Source organism: Elephantulus edwardii, unplaced genomic scaffold (assembly GCF_000299155.1).
Source record: "Elephantulus edwardii isolate Elephantulus edwardi_28Jun2011 unplaced genomic scaffold, EleEdw1.0 scaffold00028, whole genome shotgun sequence".
In the NCBI taxonomy this organism is placed as follows: domain Eukaryota; kingdom Metazoa; phylum Chordata; class Mammalia; order Macroscelidea; family Macroscelididae; genus Elephantulus; species Elephantulus edwardii.
Genome location: NW_006399778.1, coordinates 7,829,524 through 7,854,849, shown reverse-complemented (window position 1 = coordinate 7,854,849; position 25,326 = coordinate 7,829,524). Strand labels below are relative to the sequence as shown.

At 38.5% G+C, this 25,326-nt stretch overlaps 1 pseudogene; it reads right to left on the bottom strand.

The window, feature by feature from the left end:
• Positions 1–2,940: 2,940 nt before the first annotated feature.
• Positions 2,941–25,326, bottom strand: part of LOC102873183 — a 45,120-nt pseudogene continuing 22,734 nt past the window's right edge.

Sequence of the window (25,326 nt, the reverse complement as noted above, 5' to 3'; positions counted from 1 at the left end):
TCATTACTACAAGGATGGCTAATATGAGGGGGAGAGGAAAGCGGCAACAAAAGTAACAAATACTGACAAGGATGTGGGAAAACTGCAATTCTTATCCACTGTTGGTGGGAATGCAAAATGGTACAGCCACTAAATAGTATATAAGTTCTATAAAAAAGTAAACTTAGAACTTATCCTATGACTCAGTCATTCCACTCTAAAGTATGTCCAAAAGATTTGAAAGTAACCACAAGAAGATAAAGGTAAACAATCCAATTGAAAAATGGGCACAGGATATGACAGACACCTTACCAAAGAAGACATTCAGATGGCCAACAAACACAAAGAAATGTTCAAAATCCCCAGCTCTTAGAGATGCAAATCAAAACAACTATGAGATACCATCTCACCCCAGTAAGAATAGCAAATATTTAACAAAACAGCAAGCAACAAATGCTGGCAAGGTTGTGGTGAAACTTGGAACCCTTATTCACTGGTGGTGGAAGTGTAAAATGGTACAACCACTATGAAAGGTAGTATGGCGCTTTCTCAAAAAGTTGCAAGCAGAAATACCATTCGGTCCAGCAATTCCACTACTGAGAATATACACCAAAGAAACCATAATTGCCACCCAAACAGATACATGCACACCTATGTTTATCGCAGCTTTGTTCGTAACAGCAAAATTGGAAACAACCTAAGTGTCCATCAGCAAATGAATGGCTAGAGAAGCTATGGTATATTCACACAATGGAATACTATGCTGCATTGAAAAACAAGGAACTCATGCAATATTATTCAAAATGGGTGACCATGGAGGACATTATGCTGAGTGATATATCTCAGTCACAAAAGGACAAATACTGCATGGTGCCACTGTTGTAAAACGGGACTGACCCTGGGGTTGGGGAGAGACTGAGAAAGATGGGTTCAATAATGTATACTGCACTGAAACAGATGGGGGAGAAAACTGTTTAAAAGGGTTATGTGATTAGGTTTTATTGTCATGACAGGAGTCCAGAATGAAGGCTGCATAGTGGAGTGCACCTGGGAGGAGGGATTATATAACAATGAAAGAATTTTCTTTTACTTTTCAAAGAGAAGAGAGAATTGGGAGGATGGAGGCGTGGGCAGAAAGAAAAGTGCAATAGTGAATGAATGGAAATTCAAAGTCTCTGTAAATTTTCATTAAAATTAATAATTTTTGTTGTTGTTGTTGTTCTTGTTGTTATGTGCCATCGAGTTGCTTGCAACTCATAGCGACCCTATGTACAACAGCTCTAAACTCTGCTCTGTCCTGTGCCAATCTCACTGTCTCTGAGACAACCATCCCGATGGCTCAAGTCACTGAATCAATCCACCTCATAGAGGGCCTTCTCCTCCTGCACCTGCCCTCCACCCTCCCAAGCATGATGTCCTTCTCCAAGGACTGGTCTCTCCTTACAACATGACCAAAGTACGTCAGATGAAGCCTCAGAATCCCTGCCCAGTTTAACCCTCTCAAAGGTCAATCTGTTTGTTTTCTTAGCCGTCCATGGTACCCTCAATACTATTCTCCAACACCAAAACTCAAATGCATCAATTCTCCTTCTATCCTCCCTAGTCATTGTCCAACTCTCTGATGCATAACAAGTGACTGCAAAGACTATGGCCTGTATCAGATGCACCTTAGTCTCCAGAGAGACACCACAGCTCTTCAGTACTTTAGAGAGGTCCCTAACAGCAGACTTTCCCATCACAATATGTCTCTTAATTTCCTGGCTGCTGGTGCCAAAAGTGTTGATTATGGTGCCAAGCAGACTAAAGCTGTGAAAAATAATAATAAAAAAAATCAAATTTAAAAAAAAGATTTGAAAACCGTTTCAATCACTTATCCAACAATGCTTGCTGTAGCACTATTCACAATAGACAAAGATGGAAGCAAATTAAATGTTCACTAATTAATGAATGGATAAACAAAATGTGGTATACACATACAACAGAATACTACTTAGCCAGTAAGAGAAATGAAGTCTTGATAAATGCTACAATATGTATGGAACATGAAGGTACAAATTTTGTATGACCTCACTTACATAAAAAGACAAGAAAAGACAAAGAGAGCAATATCTACCAGGGATGGGAGAGAGTACTTTTTAGAGTACTCACACACCTCGTGTATCAAGCTGGTTCAGTTCCAGAAACCAAATTGTCATGCAAAAATGGAAGATGACTACACCACTGCTCAACTGCCACAACACTGAGAATCATGGTCCAGTCAAGTTAATATAAAATTTAAACCATCACAGCTAGCATTAACTCTCGTTGCATCACAACATTCACTACTGCCAGATGTATGTGATTAATGGGCAAAATGGTCAGATAAGATTCTTTCCCCCTACTATTTTAAGTGCAAAATATTCAGTAATTAATAAATGAGTATGAGTGTGTATTTACAGTAATGGTTCAGGGATCACACTAGTTACCACAGTAACTACTATCAGTAAGTAGCTGCTGTTATACGCCTTTGAGTAGGAACCAACTCATAGCTGACCCTCTAAAGGGTTTTAAGAGACAGTTTAATCCCATTGGAGGAGACTGCATATCCTTCTCCTGCAGAGTAGGAGGCGGATTCAAATTGCATGCCTTTGAGATTGCAGCACAGCTCCTTACTTCAGGCCACCAGAGCTCTCTCAATAAATTATCCACCTCTAAAAAAGCAGCAGTGGCAAAATATGTATGATAGATAAAGCCATAATAACAAAAAAGGAAACCTGTTTAAGCTGACTGTGCACAAAAAAAACCCTCAGTGTTTGGTCCCTTTATTTGAAGGTTTAGTTAGGAAAAGGTTTCATGGGAAATCCCAGTTACTGGCCTAGTAACATATTTAATGATTCTGTTCTACCTCTAGCTTGTTGTGTAATGATGAAGAGTCTTAAAAACTTGCAAGTGGACATCTAAGGGACAACAACTGGTCACTATTCATCTGGAACAAAAAAGGAAATTCAGGAATCAGAGTCAGATATGGAATGGTGGTAATGGATTTCACAGATTCCTACAAAAAAATCAAAGAGAAAATACTTGCAAATCACACAATAGCTTCTAACAGCCAAAACAGAAAGTACTCTTAGAATTCAAGAATAAAAAGACAACTAATTTAAAATGGGTAAAGAATTTATATAGCCATTTACCCAGAAAAGACAAGTAACTAATTCCCTCCATGAACAATGGATTCCTCCCTTTCCTATTTTGAATAGAGTTCTATAGAAGAAGTGTGATCAAAAAGGGAAAACTTCAGAACAAAATTTCAAAATATCATAGAATCCTGACTATCCAGAGACTCATCAGAAAGTAACCTGTTTTATACAGTTGACATAACCTTGCTCACTGAAACTGAAGAGGACTTGAAGTGAGTGCTTACCTCAATGATCAATGACTGCAACCTTTAATAAGGATTGTATTTCAACATCATGAAAACAAAATCCTCACCACTGGGCCAATAGGCAACATCATGACAGATGGAGAAAAGCCTGAAGATGTTAACAACTTCATCTTGTTCGCATCCACAATCAACATTTTTAGCACTAGCAATCAGGAAATCAAAAGACAAGTCAGACTGGGAAAATCTGCTGTCAAAGGCTTCTCCAGAGTGCTAAAGAACAACAATGTCAGTCTAAAGACCAAGGTGCACCTCATCTAAGCCACAGCCTTCTCCTTCTCATTTGCTTGCTATGCATCTGAGAGCTGGACAGTAAATAAGGACAGCAGAAGACCTTGTGGTGCTTAAGAAGAGTACTGAACATACTACGGACTGTCAAAAGGTCTGTTCTGGAGAGGGTTAACTGCAGGTTGCTCCTTAGAGGCAAAGATTCTGAAACTCTATCTCACATACTGTGAGTACATTGTCAGGAAGGGCCCGTTGGAAGGACAGAAAGTAAGTTTAAGAGAGTAAGACCCTGGATGAGATGGACTGACACAGTGACTGTGGCAATGGGGTCAAGTATTTCAGAAATGGTAAGATTGGATGGAGATAGGGCAAGGTTCAAATATGTTCATATGGTTGCTACGACTTAACAGCACAAAATAACAGCAATATCATCATCATAAGCGGATCAACTGACAATAGAACCTTAGAAAGGCAGTGTGTGTATTTGTGTGTGGTGTGTGTTATGGAGGAGGAACTCAAAAAAAGGATGAGAATATCTGCAGAATTCAAAGAACGTCATCAGGGTCACTCAAATATACATGTAGAAACTTGAACTTGTCTTTTTTGCTGTGGAGCTCTAGAGGTACAGTTTATATAGAGCTGCACTTCAACTCAACCCAACAGCCACAACTCTCTGGTGGTTTGAATCTACCAGCAGCACTAAAGGAGAAAGATGGGCAATCTCTCCTCATGTGATTTTTACAACCTCAGAAGTTCGACAGAAGCATCACAGGAGACTAGAGCGAGGGCTACATGGTGGAGGGGACCTGGGGGAGGGTTTGTAAAACAATGAAAGAATCTTTTCTTTTACTTTTCCATAATTTTTGGACTCATGTACTTATAACTTGTTAGTCAAATTTGTGTCTTCTAGGTTGCAACACCCCCATGATACATCTTCAAGGATATGAACATGTACGGCCAAGCACAATCAATAAGAGTGCATCTAAATTCCAAAATCAATCTCCATAATAGTCTATGTGTTTCCTACTGCCAAAGGGGCCCTTTAGAGTAGTGAGAGAAGATCTTCACCCTGAAACCCACAGCGTCCCTTTTCAGCAGGAAGTAGCTAAGAGAATACGCCATCCCCTTTTCCTTATGACTCAGGGTGAAGTCTCTCTCAGGGAGGAGTGATAGGGAATGGCAAAGGATACACTGACAAAGAAGATTAATCAGAACTGGCTTTGACAAGCACTGTGGCATTTGGACAAGAACAAACTGGGAGGAGGGTAGAGAGAATAGTGCAACAATGAATGAGTGGAAGCCCAAAATCTCTATAAATGTTTATGAAAATTAATAAAATATAATAAAAAAAATAAGTTCGACAGAAGGCCAATTATGAGTAGGTTCCTATTCAATGGCAACAACAATGTTTTGCTATGAATATTTGCAACAATAACAACAACAAAAAACTGCATTGCAGTTACTCAAAATCCTTTATAACCCTGTAAACCTGCAAACAGGTCCTTTTCAGACACACTTTAAAAAATTACAGATTAAAAAAAAAATTATAGATGAAGACTATGGTCATAATGTACGGTTGTGGCAATGCTGGGTCTAAAACCCCAATTTCTCTACCTCCTTGTCAAATAGTTACTTCCTCTCATATAAACAACCAAAGGCTTCTAAGACTGTATAACATATTTTTTGTGATATCTAGAATATTGTAATTACTCCAGCCAAAATAAGCTCGTAATGTATGACATGGTCTTTTTCACACAAACAGTTCACTCCAAAAATCCAGAAAAAAATATTTACAAACTGCACAAAAATAGTTTTTAGTTTCTGATACACTAATAAGCAAAATACATTAAGAACTCTTAGAACTCAATAATAAAAACCAAAACAACTCATTTAAAATAGACATATAATTTGAAAAGGGTTTGGGGGGGGTGGGGGTGGGGGTGGGGAAGAGATATAAATGGCAATGAACACATGAAAAGATACTCAACCTTATTAGTCATTAGGAAAATGCAAATCAAAACCACACTGAAATACCATTGAAATACCATTTCACACCCACTAGGATGACTATAAAGGAAAAGATGAACAATAACAAATGTTGAAAACAATGTAGAAAATGAACCCTCTTATGAGAAGACAAAAATGGGGCAATCCTTTGGAAAATTGTTAGGCAGTTCTCAAAAAGTGAAATACCATGTTATTGTTGCTCTTATGTGCATCACAACAGAGGCCCTTATATGACAGAATGGAGTTGCCTCATAATTTGCCCAGATGTCAATCCTTATCAGTAAGTCATGATGTCTGTTCTGCAAAGCAGCTAGTGAGCTCAGAACATACCCCCACCACAGCTCCTACAGTTATCAGTGGTAGGTGTCATCCAGTCAAGTATGCCTCATAGTGACCCTATGAACAACAGATCTGAACCCTTTGCCATCCTCAAAATTTCTGACTTACTACAGCCCATTGTTGCAGTCACTGTGTCAATTTATCCGGTTGAAGATCTTCCTATCTTTCATAAACACTCCACCTTTCCAAGCATAATGTCCCTCTCCAAGAACAGCATCTACTATCAATATATCCAAAATAGGTAAGATGAAGCTTAATCAACTTTGTCTCCAAGGAGTGCTCTGGCTGTGCCTTCTCCAAAGCATATCTGTTTATTCTTTTGATAGTCCATGGGATATTCAGCACTCTTCAAGAACACCACATCTCAAAGGCATCAATTTTCCTTCTGTCACCCAGCTCTCAAATACACAGCAAGTGACTAAAAAGACATGGCCTGAATCAGGCACATCTCAGTCCTCAAACTGACATCACTGCTACTAACTAATCTAGAGAGGCCACTGACTGCAGACTTTCCTACTGTAATTTGTGTCTTTTGATCTCCTGACTACTGGTACCAAGGGTGTTTGTTGATTGTGGATCCAAGAAAGATGAAGGTGTTGACAGTTTCAATCTTTTCTCCATCTATCATGATGTTATCATATGACAATTACCAAATGACCTAGGCAAATACAGTTACGTAGAAAAAGTAAAACATTCATTCACAAAAAACCTTGTCCACCAATGTTCTTATCAGCACTATTTTTAGTATGCAGTCAATAAGCAGGAACAACCCAAATGTCCGCCAACTAAGTGATGAACAAATAAAATGGTACAGGCAAATAATGAAATACTGCTGTTGTCAGATGGTGTTAAAATTCAGACTCAAAGTAGTCCTGCATGCTACTGCATACAACTGTACTATGTAGGATTTTCATGGCTTTACCTCTGTGAAACAGACTGACAGGCCTGTCTTTCAACTACCTCTAGAAAGGTTAAAACTATGAACCTTTCCACTTTCAGTAATCGGGCACTGAACTACTTATGTCACATTATTTAGTCATAAAAAGGGAAAAACTGATAGATGCCATGTCTATGAAACTTGGAAACATAATGCTAAATCAGCCAGAAAAGGTCCTATGATACCATACGATTCAATGTTCAAAATATGCAAATAAAGAAGAGAAATATAAGTGATGTCAAGGGCTAGGGGATACTAACGAGCATGAGACTTTTGTGAGGATGATGAAAATATTCTAAAATTATATAATAGTGATATCACTATGAATATGATAAAATCACTAAATTATGCATTTTTAATCATTTTCTTGAACGTGAACTATAGTTCAACTTACATTAAAAAAACCCCAAAACATACTTCCCATTCATGTTCTTGGGTTAGAAAATGAAAAATTAGCATAAGGCACACAAGTATTATGGTCTCAATTTAATATTTATTGAGCAAGACACTTTTTTATAAGACACAAGGTATACACTGGACATATGGAAATACTCTATTCTTAAAATTGTTGTTGTTGTGACTGCCATCAAGTCGAGCATGACTCATAGTGACCCTATGAATAAAAGGCCTGACGTCTTTGTCTTTCTGTAACTACTGTCGTGTCTCAAAGATCAGAGTTTCCAGAGGCATGTGGTTTAGGAAGTGGATACCACTCCTGCTTCCAAACCTGTCTTAAACAGGGTGCTCCATCAAACACTGTCCACCATGGGTGAAAGTTACGGTATTTGACACCTTAATGGCACAAGGTTCAGCATCAAAGCAACCACAGGTTACCCCAGTACAGCCTATTTACAGAACAGCGCTGTTCCACTTAGAAAAATGTTCCTCCAAAATAATAACAACTGACTTTTAAACACAAAGGCCCTCCCCACGATCTTGTTGACTCTAAACAAGAGGCTTAAGTAAAAAACAACCAACATAATATGTTGTTGTTGTTATGTGCCATTGTGTCACCTGCAACGTACAGTGACCCCATGTACAGCAGCTCTGAACCCTTCCCTATCCTGAGCCAGTCTCACTAATTCTAACACACTAATATATCAATCTAACACACCAATCTATTATATCAATATAATATTGATAGTCTATTATAGAACAAGGTAAGTAAACTATTACAGCACACTGTGTTAAGTATTAAGAACAAAAGATGTGAAAAGAACAAAGAGTTGATTCATTATTTTACAGAATCAGAAAAGGTTTCTACAACAAGATAAAGGTAAACAACTCAACCGTAAAATTGGGCACAGGAAATAAACAGACACTTCATCAAAGACATTCAGATGGCAAACACATGAAGAAATATTCACGATCCCTAGCTCTAAGAAAAATACAAATTAAAACTATGAGATATCATCCCAGCCCGGTAACAATAGCAAAATTCAACAGCGCAGCAAACAACAAATGCTGGTGAGGTTGTGGAGAAACTAGAACCCTTATTCAATGTTGTGAGTGTAAAATGGTGCAACCACTCTGGAAGGCAGTATGGTGATTTCTCAAAAAGCTGGAAATAGACCTAGCAATTACACTACTGGAAATATACCCTAAAGCAAATATATACAAACCCATGTTTATTGCAGCTTTGTTTACAATAGAAAAGAGTTGGAAACAACCCAAGTGCCCATCAACAAATGGATAGAAAAGCTGTGGTATAAAAGCAAAGGAATATTATGCAGCACTGAAAAACAAAGAACTCATGAAATATTATACAAAATGGGTGACCATTGAGGACATTATGCTAAATGAAATATCTCAATCACAAAAAGACAAATACTACATAATGCCACTGTTATAAAACAGGGCTGATAATGGACATTTGGAGGAAACTAAGAAAAGGGGATAAATAATATACAAGGCATTGAAACAGAAGAGGGAAAGAACTGTATAAATATATGATTAGGTATTACTGGTATGACTAAAATGACCAGAATAAGAGCTGCATAGTAAAAGGGGGGGGGTGGTGCCATCGAGTTGCTTGAGTCTCATAGCGACTGTGTATGTACAACAGCCAACCCAGGACTGGAATAGCTGCGTCAGATGGGGTTTCTGTTCTCAGCTTTTTTAAGGAAACTCTGAACTGCCTTCCACAGTGATTGTGGAAGCATTTTACAGTTCCACAAACAGTATTTGAGTTTCAATCTCTCTACAACCTCTCTACCATTTATTACTTGCTGTCCTGTTTGCCACTGCTATTGGGGTTACAAACAGGTCCATCCTAGAGAAGGTGAAACCAGGCTGCTCCTTAGAGGCAAGGATTCTGAAGCTTCATCTGACATACTTAGGACACGTTGCAAGGTGGGATCAGTCCTTGGAAAGGGATGTCATGCTTGGGAGGGTGGAAGGACAGCGCAAGAGAGGAAGACCCTTGATGAGATGGATTCAGTAACTGCTGCAATGGACTCTATTGTATAAACAAGCGTGAAGATGGCACAGGATAGGACAGGGTACAGATCTGTTGTTCATAGGGTCACCATGGTTCATGCTTGACTTGATGGCACTTAACAACAACATGCTGCGTGAACTCAGTCTCACAAAGACAAATAGAGAATAAAATCATTAAAAATAGAAGGATTAACTAGTAAGATGTGTATAAAAGTCCAAAAGGTGAAGGGGAGGACAGGGAGATGGGTGTAGGGCAGGAATTACTAGAACAGAAGTTGGTGGGTGAAGGCAGGAGGTGAAGGAATTAGAAAAGATCCAATGGGGACCTGAAAAAGCAGGGTAATAAATAACAGGCATAGATCAACAGTAATTTTATAAAACACAACGTATAGGAATAATCATATCAAACACAAAAAGATTGTGTAAAGTACAATGAACATGAATGAAGCATAATGCATATGAATTTTGTAGCAAACCGATATAAAATAATTTTTTAAAAAAAATGAATAGTGGACAAAGTAATGAAGTTAGCTGGTGGTGATAATGATATAACTTGGATATCATTTTCATTTCTTTCAAAATTCTGCCTCAGTTGCTTTTTGCACACATCTTTCACCTTAAAGATTTTTATGCTAGATAAAATGGGTTTGCCATGAGTCAGAACCAACTCTACAGCAACTACTGTTGCTTTCAGACTCAGTGCTAAACTTCCAGAAGGTTTTCAGAGGCTGTAAGTCAGAAGGGAGATTGCTCATCTTTCTCCGGCAAAGTAGCTTCAATCACCTGTCTTTGGTTTGCCAGGGCAATTCCTTACCCAACAGTCACCAAACAACACAACAGGGCTAACAACTATGTGTGAGTCACATAATTTCATATTTATCCCAGAAAACTCCTCCTCTGTGTGTCCACATACACATTTATATTATCTAAAATTCTCAACAAACTTGAGACAAGTAATAATAGTCTATCATTAATTAGGAACTCAATTTACAGAAGTTAGCAACAGCTCACATTAATATACTCATGCATTATGCTGAATTATTATTTCAGCTAACCCTTAAAATTATTCTGCCTAAGAACTGAGCATTACCAGTATTTCTATTTCACAGACTAGAAAATTGAGGCTCAGGAAGATTAAGTAACTTGTTCAGGGTCATATTAGCATTAAAAAGCAAAGCTGGGGATTAAATATGTTGTTGTTATGTGCCGTCGAGTCGCTTGCGACTCATAGCGACCCTATGTACAACAGCCCTAAACTCTGCTGTCCTGTGCCAATCGCACTGTCTCTGACACTCCCATCCCAATTATCCCAGTCACTGAATCAATCTACCTCATAGAGGGCCTTCCTCTCCTGCGCTGTCCCTCCACCCTCCCAAGCATGATGTCCTTCTCTAAGGACCGGTCTCTCCTCACAACATGTCCAAAGTATGTTAGACGGAGCCTCAGAATCCTTGCCTCCAAGGAGCCACCCAGTTTAACCCTTTCCAGGACAAATCTGTTTGTTTTCCTAGCAGTCCATGGTATTCTCAATACTCCTCTCCAGCACCACAGCTCAAAGGCATCAATTCTCCTTCTATCATGACACAATCCTGCTTGCTGAAACTGAGGAGGACCTGAAGCACCTGCTGCAGAGGGTCAAGGACTGCAGCCTACAATATGGATTGAGGCTCAATGTCAAAAAGACAAAGATTCTCACCACTGGACCAATTGGCAGCATCAGGATGGATGGTGAAGAGACTGAGATTGTACACAGCTTTAGTTTGCTTGGCTCCATAGTCAACAGTCTTGGCACCAGCAGCCAGGAAATTAAAAGGCACACTGCCATGGGAAAGTCTGCTGTTAGGGACCTCTCCAAAGTACTGAAGAGCAATGGTGTCTCTCTGGAGACTAAGGTGCGTCTGAGACAGGCCATGGTCTTCGCAATCACTTGTTATGCATCAGAGTTGGACAATGACCAAGGGATTAAATATAGGTCTGCCTAATTCTAAAGCTGTTTTTCCACTAACATATATTGCTTCATTTATCGTCTTGATCACTACTCAGTCTAACTAAATTTTTATCCATTCTTAAACTTTTTTCATTTGCAGTTAATTAGCACAGGAGTCCTCTGAACAACAGACATTTGCTCAAGACAGTGTTCCTATGCATTAGATAGACGAAAAGGCTACAACTGGAAAGATTCAGACCAAGAAAAAAACCTACTTAAAAACTGTTTTCTTCAGCTTTTCCAAAGGAATAGAGAAAAATCTCCAATGCTACAGAAGGCTAGCCTAAGAGAGAGATGTAAAGAAATCTTTTCATCAGAGCTAGATGAACAGGATAAGTCGGACCACGATAGGGTTACTGCAATGCAGTGATCATGCAGCATATACCGCAGCAAAATGAGGTGCTGACAGCAGAGCAGTATCAAGCAGCATTAAGGCTTGAGTAAAATAAAAACAAACTAGAAAATGCCTCTAACAACTACAGAAAAGTAACTTAGGATGAAAGCAACTCTAGAGTTAATTTCACGAAACAACTCACATGACAGCAAAAAGATCACACTAGTAGCTCATGTCTCCCACTCATTTTACCTCTTTTTTCCACATAGAAAAGGTAAGCTGTTTTCTCAGCTCCCAGCGAATTCAATACCCTTCAAAATGTTGTTTCTCAGCTTGTTAAATGGCTAGACTAGGACACAGGAGTGACCCAGCAACATCCTGCCCACTACATCTCTAAAAACAGGAAGAGAACAAAAGATCAGAAGAAGAAATGAGTAGCTCAGAATGAACTTCTTTCACATTCCAAAAAAAACCCAAGTTATTCCTACTTTTTCAAGAAAGGAGACAAGTAAGACACTAAACCTAGGCCCTTCCTTTGTCTTTCAGACTGGAGTTAAATGCTCTCTTAAATGTTACTCCATTTAGTTACTCACAGCTGACCTTCCAGTGGGTTTTCAGAGGCAGTAAAAGGCACAAGACATTACTGCTCATCCTTCTGTGGAGCAGCTGGTGGATTCAAATGGCAAGCCTTTGGGATTCCAGCAAAGGTTCTTATGCCAACAGTTGTTAGATATGTTATTCTAGCTCTTAGGGTCTTGATTGTATCATTTATAAGACATGATAGTGACTAAGAACGGCAGAAGAGAAGACACCTTTGAGTTGTGGTGCTAGAGAAGAGTCTTGAACATACCATGGACTGCCAAGAGAACAAACAGGTCTGTTTTGGAGTAAAACCAAGTTTCTTCTTGGAGGCAAGGATTTTGAAGCTCTATCTCATATACTCTGGTCATGTGTAAGGAGGGAACCAGTCCTTGTAAAAGGACATCATGCTTGGAAAGTGGAGGGACATGTCAGAGAAGACAACCCTGGATGAGATGGATTGACACAGTAACTAGGGCAATGGAGGTAGGTGTGTCAGAGTCAGTGAGACAGGCTCAGGATGGAGCAAAGTTCAGAGCTATTGTACATAAGGTCACTGTGAATTGCAGCAGACCAAATGGCACATAACAACAAAGATGGGACTTGCCATGGCAAACCACAGACCTAACTATATATGTAACAGAAATATTTGAAGAAAACACTCAGTATACTCTATGTTATTCTAAGCCCTTGACAAGATCTCATTTATTTCCCCAAAACAACTCTATAAGTACTAATTAATCCACAGTTCTGATGAGGAAACTTAAGTTCTCAAGAGGCAAAGTCACCTGCACAAGTTTATACAAATATCCTATATTTCAGTTCTGAAAGGAATGCAAACCTATACTATCTGTGTCAATCAACTTGAGTGTATGTATATACTTCCAATGTACAATGAAAAAGTCCTCACAGTACAGTGGTTAAGAGCTTGGCTGAAACTGAAAGCTCAGCAGTTCAAACCCACTAGGGTCTCCATGAAATAAAGATGTGGCAATTTGCTTCTGTAAAGATTTCAGCCTTGGAATCCCATAAGGTAGTTCTGTTCTATCTCATAGGGTTGCTATGAGTTTGAATCAACTCAACAGCAGAGGTTAGGTTTTGTTTTGGTTTTTTTGTTCTCTGATGTGTAAAGGAAATATTATAGCACATGGTTTAAAGAAAAAAAGCCCACAATAATCTAGTCTAACATTCAACAAATATTTGAACTCCACTTTGTTCTAGCACCATACACCATCTTTTATGCATTCAGAAACTGATGTTACAAACATATATAGAGCAGAGGCTTTAATTTCACATATAAACTTCAATACATAATCTATCACTTATTATTAGTGTAGGCAAGTTATTTAATTAATTTTTTAGTCTTTTTACATATAAAATTTGGATACTAACTACCAAGTAGAATTGTCTAAGAATGAATTAGTATTATAATCTCATCCAAAGATACTGACTTGTTAGATGTCATCAAGTATGATTCAATAATGGCCAACCTGAACTCTGCCCTATACTGTGCATCCTCATCATCTGACATACTTGAGTTCACTGCTGAAGTTACCGTGTCAATCCATCTTCTTAGAGGTATTCCTTTCATTCACTGACCCTCCATTTCTCTAAGCATGTCTTTTTCCAAGGTTATTTCAACAAAGCGCCTTTCCGAGCTACATGTCCAAAGTATGAAAAATGAAGCTTTGCCACCCTTGCCTCCAAGGAGCACTATGGCTGCACCTTCTTCAAGACATATGTTTGTTCTCTGGAAGCCCATGGATACTCAGTACTCTTCTCCAGCACCACAACTCAATTGTTCTGTCATCCTTTTTCACCGTCCAGCTCTCTGATGTGTAGCAAGTGACTGAGAAGACCACAGCCTGAATTAGGTGCAGCTTAGTCTTCAAACTGACATCATTGCTTTTCAGCATTTTCTTGAGGTTCTTGACAGCTGACTTGTGCAATGCAATACGTCTCCTGATTTCTTAACTGTTGGTACCAAGAGTGTTGATTGTTGATCCAAGGAAGATGAAATCACGTGCAAGTTTAAATTGAAGCTGAGAAAAAAGAAACTAACCCATAGGAACCAAAATACGACCTATAGTTTTTCCCAGATTAATTTAAGAATCATCTCAAGAACAGCTTTGAAGACCAGGGGAACTGTGGTAGGATATCAAGGTTATCATCCACAAAGAAACTAAAAGGTCATTACAGAAAAGGATGAAGAAAACACCAAAATGGATGTCAGAAGAGAACATGAAAATTGCATGAGGACCTCAAGAAGATAAAGCAAAATATTATAACAAAACATGCAGAGAACTAGAGTCAGAGAATAAAAATGCAAGAACTCACTCGGCATTTCTCAAGCTGAAAGAATTGAACAAATTCAAGCCTTAAATTGCAATACTGAGAGATACTACAGGCAAAATCTTGAATGATCCAGGAAGCATTAAAAAAAAAAAAAAGAAATGCACGTAATTGCTAGACCAAAAGGAAACAGCTGACACTGAAAAAATTCAGAAATTATCACATAAACAAGAGCCAATGATAATGAAAGAAGAAGTACGAACTGCACTGAAGGCATTAACAAAAACTAAGGCCCCAGAAATTGCTGGAATACCAACTGACATATTTGTTAGTAGATGCAGCCATGCTCATCAGTTTATGCCAGTAAATGTGGAGGAGAGCTACCTGGCCGACTGGAAGAGATCTATATTTGTTCCCATTCCCATAAATGAACATCCAAGAGAATAAGGAAATTATCAAACATCATTAATATCTCATGCAAAAACAACATTATTGAAGATCGTCTAAAAGGAACTAACAGAAGATACTGACTGGCACATAGTATATGAAAAGCAAATGTTACAAGTTAACTACTATTCATAATAGGGATCTCTGTTAAGTTAGTGATAAGGAGGAGTTGCACTACTAATCCGAAAGCTCATTCAAATCAGCTAGCTGTTCCATCACAGAAAGAAAGTCAGGCTCCTTCCATATGATTTACTGCCTCTGAAAACTCACTGGAGGGCCAGCTATGTAACAGCAACAATTATTACTAGTATTATTATTGTTTCAATCGTATTCACTATTTTACTCAATTTTTTATATTTAAAAATATCTTAAATATTTTCCTCCAAGCTTACAATTTTGAAATGAGCCTATAGCATTTCATATTTCCATGTTTTCACACTTCAGTAATATTTTTCTGTAAAATAATGGCCCATGTAACATGGCCGCTTCAATGTCCACATGGTTCTACCATGTGGGGGTTAATAACTACAGTGCATCTCTTGCATGTAATGACACACAATGCAAATTCACCTCTTAATACAAACACTGTTTTATGTCTGGTTACATCAGAAAGTTATTATGTATAGATTTTTATCCAAACATTAAATGTAGTGGTTAGATGATAAAATGATAAGCTATCACGCTGGGAAAAGGATCAGAGAAAGAGAAGACGACCCTCAACAAGATGTAGAGACATGTGACTGTGTCAATGGGTTCAAATATCAGAGATCATGAAGATGGTACAGGATTGGGCAAGGTTCAGATCTGTTGTGGATAGGATAGTGTTGCAGACCGAGGGTCCCAAAGACTAGAATAAACTTATAATTATTAATAGTGAGACAAACAGCCAGGAATGAGATAGAGCAGAGAGCGTAAAACAGGGGGTCAGCAGTTCTCAACTTAAGACCTCAAGCCAAGCTTCTCTTTTTATTCAAAACCAACAGGAAGTTACAAAAAATGGAATGCAAATGAAGCCAATGGAAGTAACACTCCCTCTGTAAGGGGTCCCTTGCTGTTTCCTGTTTTCACAAAAGTAACACTCCATCTGTAGGGGGCCCCTTGCTGTTTCCTGTTTTGCAGGGAACCAACAGCTCACCTTCTAGGATCTGCCACAAGAGAAATCCTAACTTATATATTTGTAATTTCTTCAATTCCTGAACAAGGGTTTTCATATAATATTTGGTATAAAATTTGGCTTCCCATATTTCCCCCCTTTTTGTTTTTATCATAATTATGTTATCATCTAGACTAGTATCTTCTCTTCTTTAATTAATTATTGCTTATCTTGGTTTTCTCCATCCTTCATATACAAACAGACAAAACAGATTAAAGATAATAAATTTGAAAAAATACTTTTTAAAATCTCCATATGATCAGAAGGATTCAGGTTGAATATTTCTTGAGAGTCTTTTAATTGACCCATTGCCAGTTTTTGTCAGAACCAGTTCTGATTAATCTCCTTTTTTGGTGTGTCCTTTGCCATTCCCTATCACTCCTCCCTGAGAGAGATCTCACCCTGATTCATAAGGAAAATGGGGCAGCAGACTCTCTTAGCTACTTCCTGCTGAAAAGGGACACTGTAGGTTTCAGGGTGAAGATCTTCTCTCACTACTCTGAAGGGCCCTTTGGCAACAGGAAACACATATACTTTTGAGGAGACTTATTTTGGAATTTAGATGCACTGTTATCACTTGTGCTCTGGGATACATGTTCATATCCTTGAAGATGCATCATGGAACTGCTGCAGTCTAGAAGACACAATTTTAGCTTACAAGTTAAAAGTACATGAGTCAACAATGAAAAGCAATAATATTCCAATTAGAGATTCCAACAATGACAGAAATCAAGTTACAGAGAGAAGACAATCCTTAAAATAAGTCTTATTAGCTGGCACTTTGTCTATTATAGTGAAAGGGCTAGTAACCACAAGATATAGAGGTATAACCATGTCATTTATTGTTCTTAAGTTCTGGATCAAATTCCATTTACTATTGGATTGTTTTACAGCTAGGAAGACCACATGTAAGGCAGAGGTGAAGTAAGAACTGCTTATGAGGTTTTCTGTCAATTCCAACAACTAAGTACTAGCGAGAAGAGATGGATCTGAGAAGGTTTTAAGACCGAATATAGGCTCGTGTGTCCAGCAGAAAACAGATATTCTTACCATCAAGTTAATGCCCACCCATGGCTCTTCTGGAAGGATCTGAATCATTGAAGCGTCCTCCTTTGTTTCCAGCTGAGAGTTGGGGGTCTGTCAGCTATGCAGACCTGTTGTGGGCTGTCTTTGGCCAAGTGTCTTTCAGATCCACAATTAAAGAAAATGAGTGGGAGCTTCCTCTCTACTCCCTTGCCTATCTGTGGCCCTTGTCTGTGACACTGTTGACAGAGGTGGCCCTGCCTTCCACAGTAGAAGCAATTCTGACCTCCTTTAATACCTTTGGGTGGCACTGTTTATGAGTAAGACTTCCTTTTCCTAACACAGGCCCTAAACTGGCAACAATAGCTGCCCCAATAATTTTGGCCATTCTCTGGTCTTTTCCCTCTAGATCCCAGTTGTTAAAAGAGGGAAAAATTTAAACAAATAATTTTGAATAATATAACATTTTTAAGTTTAAGGATAGTAACATTATTAATATGATTGTACAATAATTTCCAATCTAAAGAGATACATATTTCAATGCAGTTCTTATTTTTTGTAAATAATTTTGGGAAAAATACTGTAAATGTGGATACAGTTCCACTATTCCTCCTCCATGCCATGAGATAGTGTTATTAGCATGAGCAGTTATAAACCAATTGCCTTCCTTACTCTAACTTAAATTTTTGATGTTTTTGTGCTGACGAGCGGAACCAACAAGGCTCCAAATAATGATGCTTCCATAGGAAGTATTAATTAAAACTAGTCTTTGCTCTATTTAACACTGTCTCCAATGTATCCATTCTCTAAGAAAGATAAAGCAACTAACAGGGAGGAATATCAGGATAATCTGAAGTTGTTACTGATATCTTCATGAAAACTATATCCTTGAAACATCTACTAGAGAGATATATTATTACCCAAAACTTTATAAAGCCAATAAACAATTTTTAACAAGAGAGTATTACAAACATATGCCCAATAGCTGGTATTATCTGCCACTCTGCAGCTTTATTCTTGTCAAAGTGTGGCCTCTTTTGACTCATCTCGGGGTTTCACATTTCTGGAGGGCACCCACAGCGGTTCTGATCTTGTAGAGATATAAGCAAATCCTCGCCCCCACCTAGTAACAAATCCCTTTTTCCATTCATTAGTTAGAGGTTCTTTATAATATATAGGCTGATTCAATTCTTTAGAGGATTATAATACCCAGTGTCTTTCAGCTAGAGTTTCTCCTTTTTCATTAGCATCTAAAAAATTTAAAGTAAAAAAGGCTTTTTGTAAAAGAGTTCGAGGAGATGATAGCCTATCTCCCCCCTTCTGTTTTTTCAACATAGTTTGTAAAGTTAAATTAGCCCTTTCTATTATAGCTTGTCCTTGGGGGTTATATGGAATACCAGTAATGTGATTAATGTTCCATTTTTTAAGAAACTCTTGTGTTTTCTTAGAATTATAAGCAGGAGCATTATCAGTTTTAATACTTGATGGAAGGCCCATCACATTAAAAGTTTCAATTAAATGTTGGATTACATACTCTGATTTTTCTCTCGGTAAAGCAGTAGCCCGTTGAAAACCTGAATTTTTTACTCTCCCTTCTTTCTGACAGTCTCTTTTGAAATGTCTTAATTTCCACAATTGTAACAATAAGTTTGGGACAAATTTAAAGTTCTTTTTAAAACAGCTTTGTTTCTTAGCACTTAAGAAAGTCTAACCTTTTGGATTTTACGGGTAGTCAGTAGAGGGTATAACTTTTCTCTTTATATCTACTCTGAGAACTAAGTTGCATTTTCTCTTTTATCTTCTTCTAAACTTCTGGTTCATCTATCTATGCAGCTGTGAAAGACTGGTTATGTCTTTACTGTTGGCATTCCGGACTACCAAAAATAAAGAAAAACTAGCCATCTTTCAAATGCAGTCTATTTTTAAAAAGTTTATACTAACTCAGATATTTTTATCCATGTTAAAAATCTTTATAACTTATTCTTTGCTTACTTCATCTTACGAATCAAGATTTTTCTCCTAAGCTAGCTTCATTCTCTTATTTTTCATATTTCACCGAAATTATCAATTGTATGAGCTCAAAGTACTATTATTACATTAAACCTAAGAAAACAAACAACAAACTTAAAACAATCAACAGTTACTATTCTTATTAAAGGCCATACAGGCTAAAATTCAATAGGAATTTGTTCTTTATGTGTTATTCGTAAATCTCTGACAATATTATAATACCAAGTTTTAAAATTTGACCACACTCCACCCACCGGCTTTAACCGGTAATGTCACTATACATACTGTAACAACTGCAAAAATCACTTTTCTCTTACTTTTACGAGAGAAATATATTGAGCTTCAGAGGATGGGGCGTCCCCCATGACTCTTTCTTATCAATTCTACCTCTGAATTTTTAATACATTTTCAGAGGGTGGGGTATATTCCCCATGAAATCTTTTTCTTCCCTTAAATTTTCCCTTTAAGGGGTGAGAGAATCCTCATGAAATCTTAATTCTATCCTTAATTTCCAAGGAGTGAAGATTCTCTCATGACCCTGTTTTTAATTTTCCCGAAAGTTTCACTTACCCTGAGTGAATTCCCTTCCCGTTCCTGGTGTCTGCTCGAAAAAGAGAAAGAGAAACCACCACCTTGTCCCTCATTCAGGGCGCCAGAATGTTGCAGACCAAGGGTCCCAAAGAATAGAATAAACTTGTAATTATTAATAATGAGACAAACAGCCAGGAATGAGATACAGCAGAGAGCTTAAAACAGGGGGTCAGCAGTTCTCAACTGAAGACCTCAAGCCAAGCTTCTCTTTTTATTCAAAACCAACAGGAAGTTACAAAAAATGGAATGCAAATGAAGCCAATGGAAGTAACACTCCCTCTGTAGGGGGTCCCTTGCTGTTTCCTGTTTTAACAGAAGTAACACTCCATCTGTAGGGGGCCCCTTGCTGTTTCCTGTTTTGCAGGGAACCAACAGCTCACCTTCTAAGATCTGCCACAAGAGAAATCCTAACATATATTTGTAATTTCTTCAATTCCTGAACAAGGGTTTTCATATAATATTTGGTATCAAGTTTGGCTTCCCACAGGATAGGTATAAGTAGTCAACTAAATGGCACCTAACATCAGATGTTTGCACAGCTAGTTAACAACAAGGACTGACCAAAGGAGCCAGCCTAGGGTTGGAGCCTCCAACCTCCTTATCACCTCTCTGGACTAATCCCATTTCCGATAAAGGAAGGTGATAAATATCTGACTATAAAGAATGACTCAAATCTCTAGGAATAAAAAAATTTGGGAGCACAAGATTTCAAAGACCATTATCATTTAACAAATGTGCAATTATTTAGCATTATTTTCTACTCAAAATATTATGTCATCGTCAAAATTTAAACAAAGTTAGGACCAGAAGAAGGTAATCCATTTTAAATACAAGCTAAAGCAGGGTTAAGGCAAGGAGGAGAGAGAGTAAAGAAGACTGGAAACTCAAATCAATTATTTACTCAAAAGTCCACAGGGTACAGAGCACTAAAATATGCACAGTGCCAATCTGCTCCACCCCTTCTCTGCTAGTCAATACAGGTTACAGATGAATTAGCAGAGTCCAACAATCAGGCAAATGCCAGGCAAAATGGCCTTACTAGGATAAACGTTGTCAGATGCAAACATTTAATTTCTATTCAATGAACAGAGGTTCAAGAAGCAGTAAGATCATTAACAATTTAAATATTGAAAAGAAATTGAGAAGACAAAAACTGTAAATACGCCTGCATTCATGAACAGTGGGGTCTTCTGAAAGAGCATTAATTTAAAATAAAGTGCTAGGGACAAAAATAAGGTAAGGAAGATATTTAAGAGTGAGTGAGTATAAAACAGCTGCATGTAGAATACTCTTTTTAAAAACATTTAGGAGTTTTACAACCGAGAAAATAAAATAGATGAATGGAACCTTCTAAGAATCAAATCCTATGCAACATCCAAAAACTTCTCCAACAAGGTAAAAAGGGAAGCCACAGACTGGGAAAAAGCATTTGGTAATGGTATGTCAAATGTTGTTGTTATTGTTGTTGTTGTAGTTATGTGCCATCAAGTCACTTGCGACTCATAGTGAACCTATGTACAACAGCTCTAAACTCTGCTCTGTCCTGTGCCAATCTCATTGTCTCCAACACACTCATCCTGATTGGCCCAGTCACTGAATCAATCCACCTCACAGAGGACTTCCCCTCCTGTGCCTCCTCTTCACCTTCCCAAGGTCTCCAAGGACCGCTATCTTCTTACAACATAGCCAAAGTACGTCAGATAAAGTCTCAGAATCCTTGCCTCCAAGGAGCAGACCGGTTTAACCCTCTCTAGGATGAATCTGTTTGTTTTCTTAGCAGTCCATGATACCCTCAACACCCTTCTCCAACATCAAAGCTCAAAAGCATCAATTCTCCTTCTATCCTCCCTGGTCATTGTCCAGTTCTCTGACACATAACAAGTGACTGCAAAGACCATGGCCTGTACCAGATGCACCTTAGTCTCCAGAGACACACCGTTGCTCTTCAGTACATTAGAGAGGTCCCTAACAGCGGACTTTCCCATCGCAATACGTCTTTTAATTTCCTGGCTGCTGGTGCCAAGAGTGTTGATTGTGGAGCCAAGCAGACTAAAGCTGTGATGCTGCCAATTGGTCCAGTGGTGAGAATCTTTTGTCTTCTTTACATTGAGCCTCAATCCACATTGAAGGCTGCAGTCCTTGACCCTCAGCAGCAAGAGCTTCAGGTCCTCCTCAGTTTCAGCAAGCAGGGTTGTGTCATCTGCATAACGCAGATTGTTGACATATCTTCCACCAATCCTGATGCCGCATTTCTCCTCATAGAGCCCAGCCTCCCTGATGATCTGTTCTGCATACAGGTTGAAAAGGTATGGAGACAGGACACATTCCTGGCGTACGCCCTTCCCAATTTTGAACCATGCAGTGTTTCCTTGCTCTGTTCTGACAACTGCCTCTTGGTTTAAGTATAAGTTTCGCATTAGCACGATCAAGTGTTCTGAGATTCCCATTCTTCTCAGAGTCGGCCACAGTTTGTTACGGTCCACACAGTCAACTGCCTTTGCATAATCAATGAAGCACAGAAAGACATTCCTCTGGTACTCCCTGCTTTCAGCCAAGATCCATCTAACATTAGCCACCACAACAAGACAAAGGTAAATAATCCAACAGAAAAATGGGCACAGGATATGAACAGACACCACACTGAAGAAGACATTCAGATGGCTAACAAGCACATGAAGAAATGTTCAAAATCCCTAGCTCTAAGAGAGATGCAAATCAAAACAACTATGAGATATCCCACCCAAGTCAGAATAGCAAATTTTAACAGAACAGCAAGCAACAAATGCTGGCGAGGTTGTGGAGAAACTGGAACCCTTATTCACTGTTGGTGGAAGTGTAAAATGGTGCAACCACTACGGAAGGCAGTATGGCACTTTCTCAAAAAGTTGCGAATAGAAATACCATTTGACCCAGCAATTCCACTACTGGGAATATACCCCAAGGAGACCATAACTGACATCCAAGCAGATATATATGCACACCCTTGTTTATTGCGGCTTTGTTCACAATAGCAAGGAGTTGGAAACAACCTAAGTGCCCACCAACTAATTAAAGGATAGAGAAGCTTTGGTATATTCACACAATGGAATACTACGTTGCATTGAAAAACAAGCAACTCATGCAATATTTCAAAATGGGTGATGCTGGAGGACAACGCTGAGTGAAATATCTCAGTCACAAAAGGACAAATACTGCATGGTGCCACTGTTGCAGAATGAGACTGACATCAGGGTTGGGGTAAGACTGAGAAAAACTGGATAAATTATGTATACTGCTTTGAAACAGATGAGGGAGAGAACAGTTTAAAAACTATACATAATAGGGTATTATGGTTATCACAAGAGTCCAGAATGAAGGTTGCAGAGCGGAGTGTACTTGGGGAGGTGGGGGTGGGAACAGGGGGATTGTATACAATGAAATAATTTTTCTTTACTTTTCAAAGAGAAGAGCTAACTGAAGGGGGAGGGATGGGCAAGGAGAAAAGGGCAAAAATGAATTAATGGAAATCCAAAATCTCTGTAAATGTTCATTAAAATTAATTAAGTTTTAAAAAGTATTTAGACCTTTTTTTTAAAATTTAGGTTGTTTATTTTTCATTTCAATGAACATCTACAGAGATTTTGGAATTCCATTCATTCTTTGTTGCACCCTTCTCCCCGCACAAACCTCTCCCCCCCCCCCCCCCGTTTGCTCCTCCCCTTGAAAAGCAAAAGAAAAACTCCCTCATTGGTACACAATCCCCCCACACCTCCCCAAACCCCACCCCCTACCCCCAAATATAATCCACTCTGCAACCCTCATTGCATATTCCTACGATAAAAATAATGCCCTAAAATATAATACTTTTAGACTATTCTCTCCCCCATAGACTTCAATGCCGTAAAAAAAAAAAAAAAAAGGACTAGGGTTAAGGAATACTATTCTAAATAAAAAAATTTAAAAAAAAGACATCAAGGACTTAGAATACAACAATAGAAACCAACTCAGAACAAGAGTTGAAACTAGTGGTCTGATATGTACTGTGTAAAGGCAGAGTCATAATGATTCAGATTCAAAATGGGTTTGAGTTTTTGTAGCCTCAAAGAAAAGCGTGTCCTGAGGTTATTTTGTGGCCAGATGAACCTCAGATGCTTGTGGGAATGATCTGTTCATAATTGGTCAGGTCCTCAAATACCAGGTTTCAGAATAAACAATCAAACAATTAAAAAAAAAAAAGTATTTGTATGAATAAATAAATGACTGTGCAGGGAAAAAAAAATATTTAGAAGGGATCTCTGGTGGCCTAGTGGCAAGACGCTGCACTGCAATCCCAGAGGTATGCGGTTCAAATCCACCAGATGCTCTGCTGGAGAAGGAGGGGGTAATCTCCTACTGTACCAGTCAGATCTGATTTGACGGTACACGTAAAAATAATACAATTAAAAAAAATATTTAGGAGTAAAAGAAGAGAGGTAGTAACTAAAAATAGCACAGAAGGTGGGTTTTATTTATTTAAGACTAGATCTCCATGTATTTGCACCATGAAGGACTCAATAGTGAAGCTGAATGTGCAAGAGAAAAGGGTAATAACTGGGAAGAGTGAGGTAGTAGAAAAAGTGGAGATTATGTGACAAGATGAAGAAAGGATCCAGGTGGGTCCTGAAAGTCACTGTTGTTGATTGCCTTCAAGTCGAGCACAACTCATAGCTACCCTATGAATAAAAGGCCTGAAGCCCCTCTAAACTATCGACATTTATCAAAGTTCATGGAGTTTCCAGAGGCATGTTGTTTAGGAAGTGGATACAGCTCCTGAAAGTCCCTAGACAAAGACAATTAAAATAGGGAGTAAGCACAGGGCAGGGAATTTGAGAAATTACAAACTGCTCAAAACCAGCAAAACTATGGTCTGGCAGGGGCAATGAGGGTCTAGTAAAATTGCTGGCTTTCCTCCTCACTGTCCAAGGAGCTACTGGGTTATTTAAATTAAAAATTTTTAAATAAATAACAGGTGTTTATTTTAAAATTATAGTAACAAAACCTGTTTTCAGTTATAGGCTTCAAGATGGAGGAAATGCTGAAAGATTAAGAAACTGGGACTTTGCTCACATTGGTGCCCAAGTTCTACAGGACGTAGCTGCTAAAGGAGCATCAGGAATGATATGGAAGAGGGGTGAGAGTGAGGAGATTGCAGAAGACAGAACTTTGAAGTCATTTTCAAAGGCAGAGAAGAAGTGGTAAAGGTGTAGAACTTTATGAATGTGGAGAATAAAGATAGAGGGACATGCAAAAAAGGGTTGGCTATCATTAATCAACAATCTAAGGACAATCCAGTCTTGTTCTAGCCTAATGATTTTCAAATCTAGCACCTGCTGCAGAGTGTCAAGGACTGCAGCCTACAATATGGATTGAGAGGCTCAATGTCAAGAAGACAAAGATTCTCACCAATAGACCAACAATTGGCAGCATCAGGATGGATGGTGAAGAGACTGAGATTGTACACAGCTTTAGTTTGCTTGGCTCCACAGTCAACAGTCATGGCACCAGCAGCCAGGAAATTAAAAGGCGCATTGCCATGGGAAAGTCT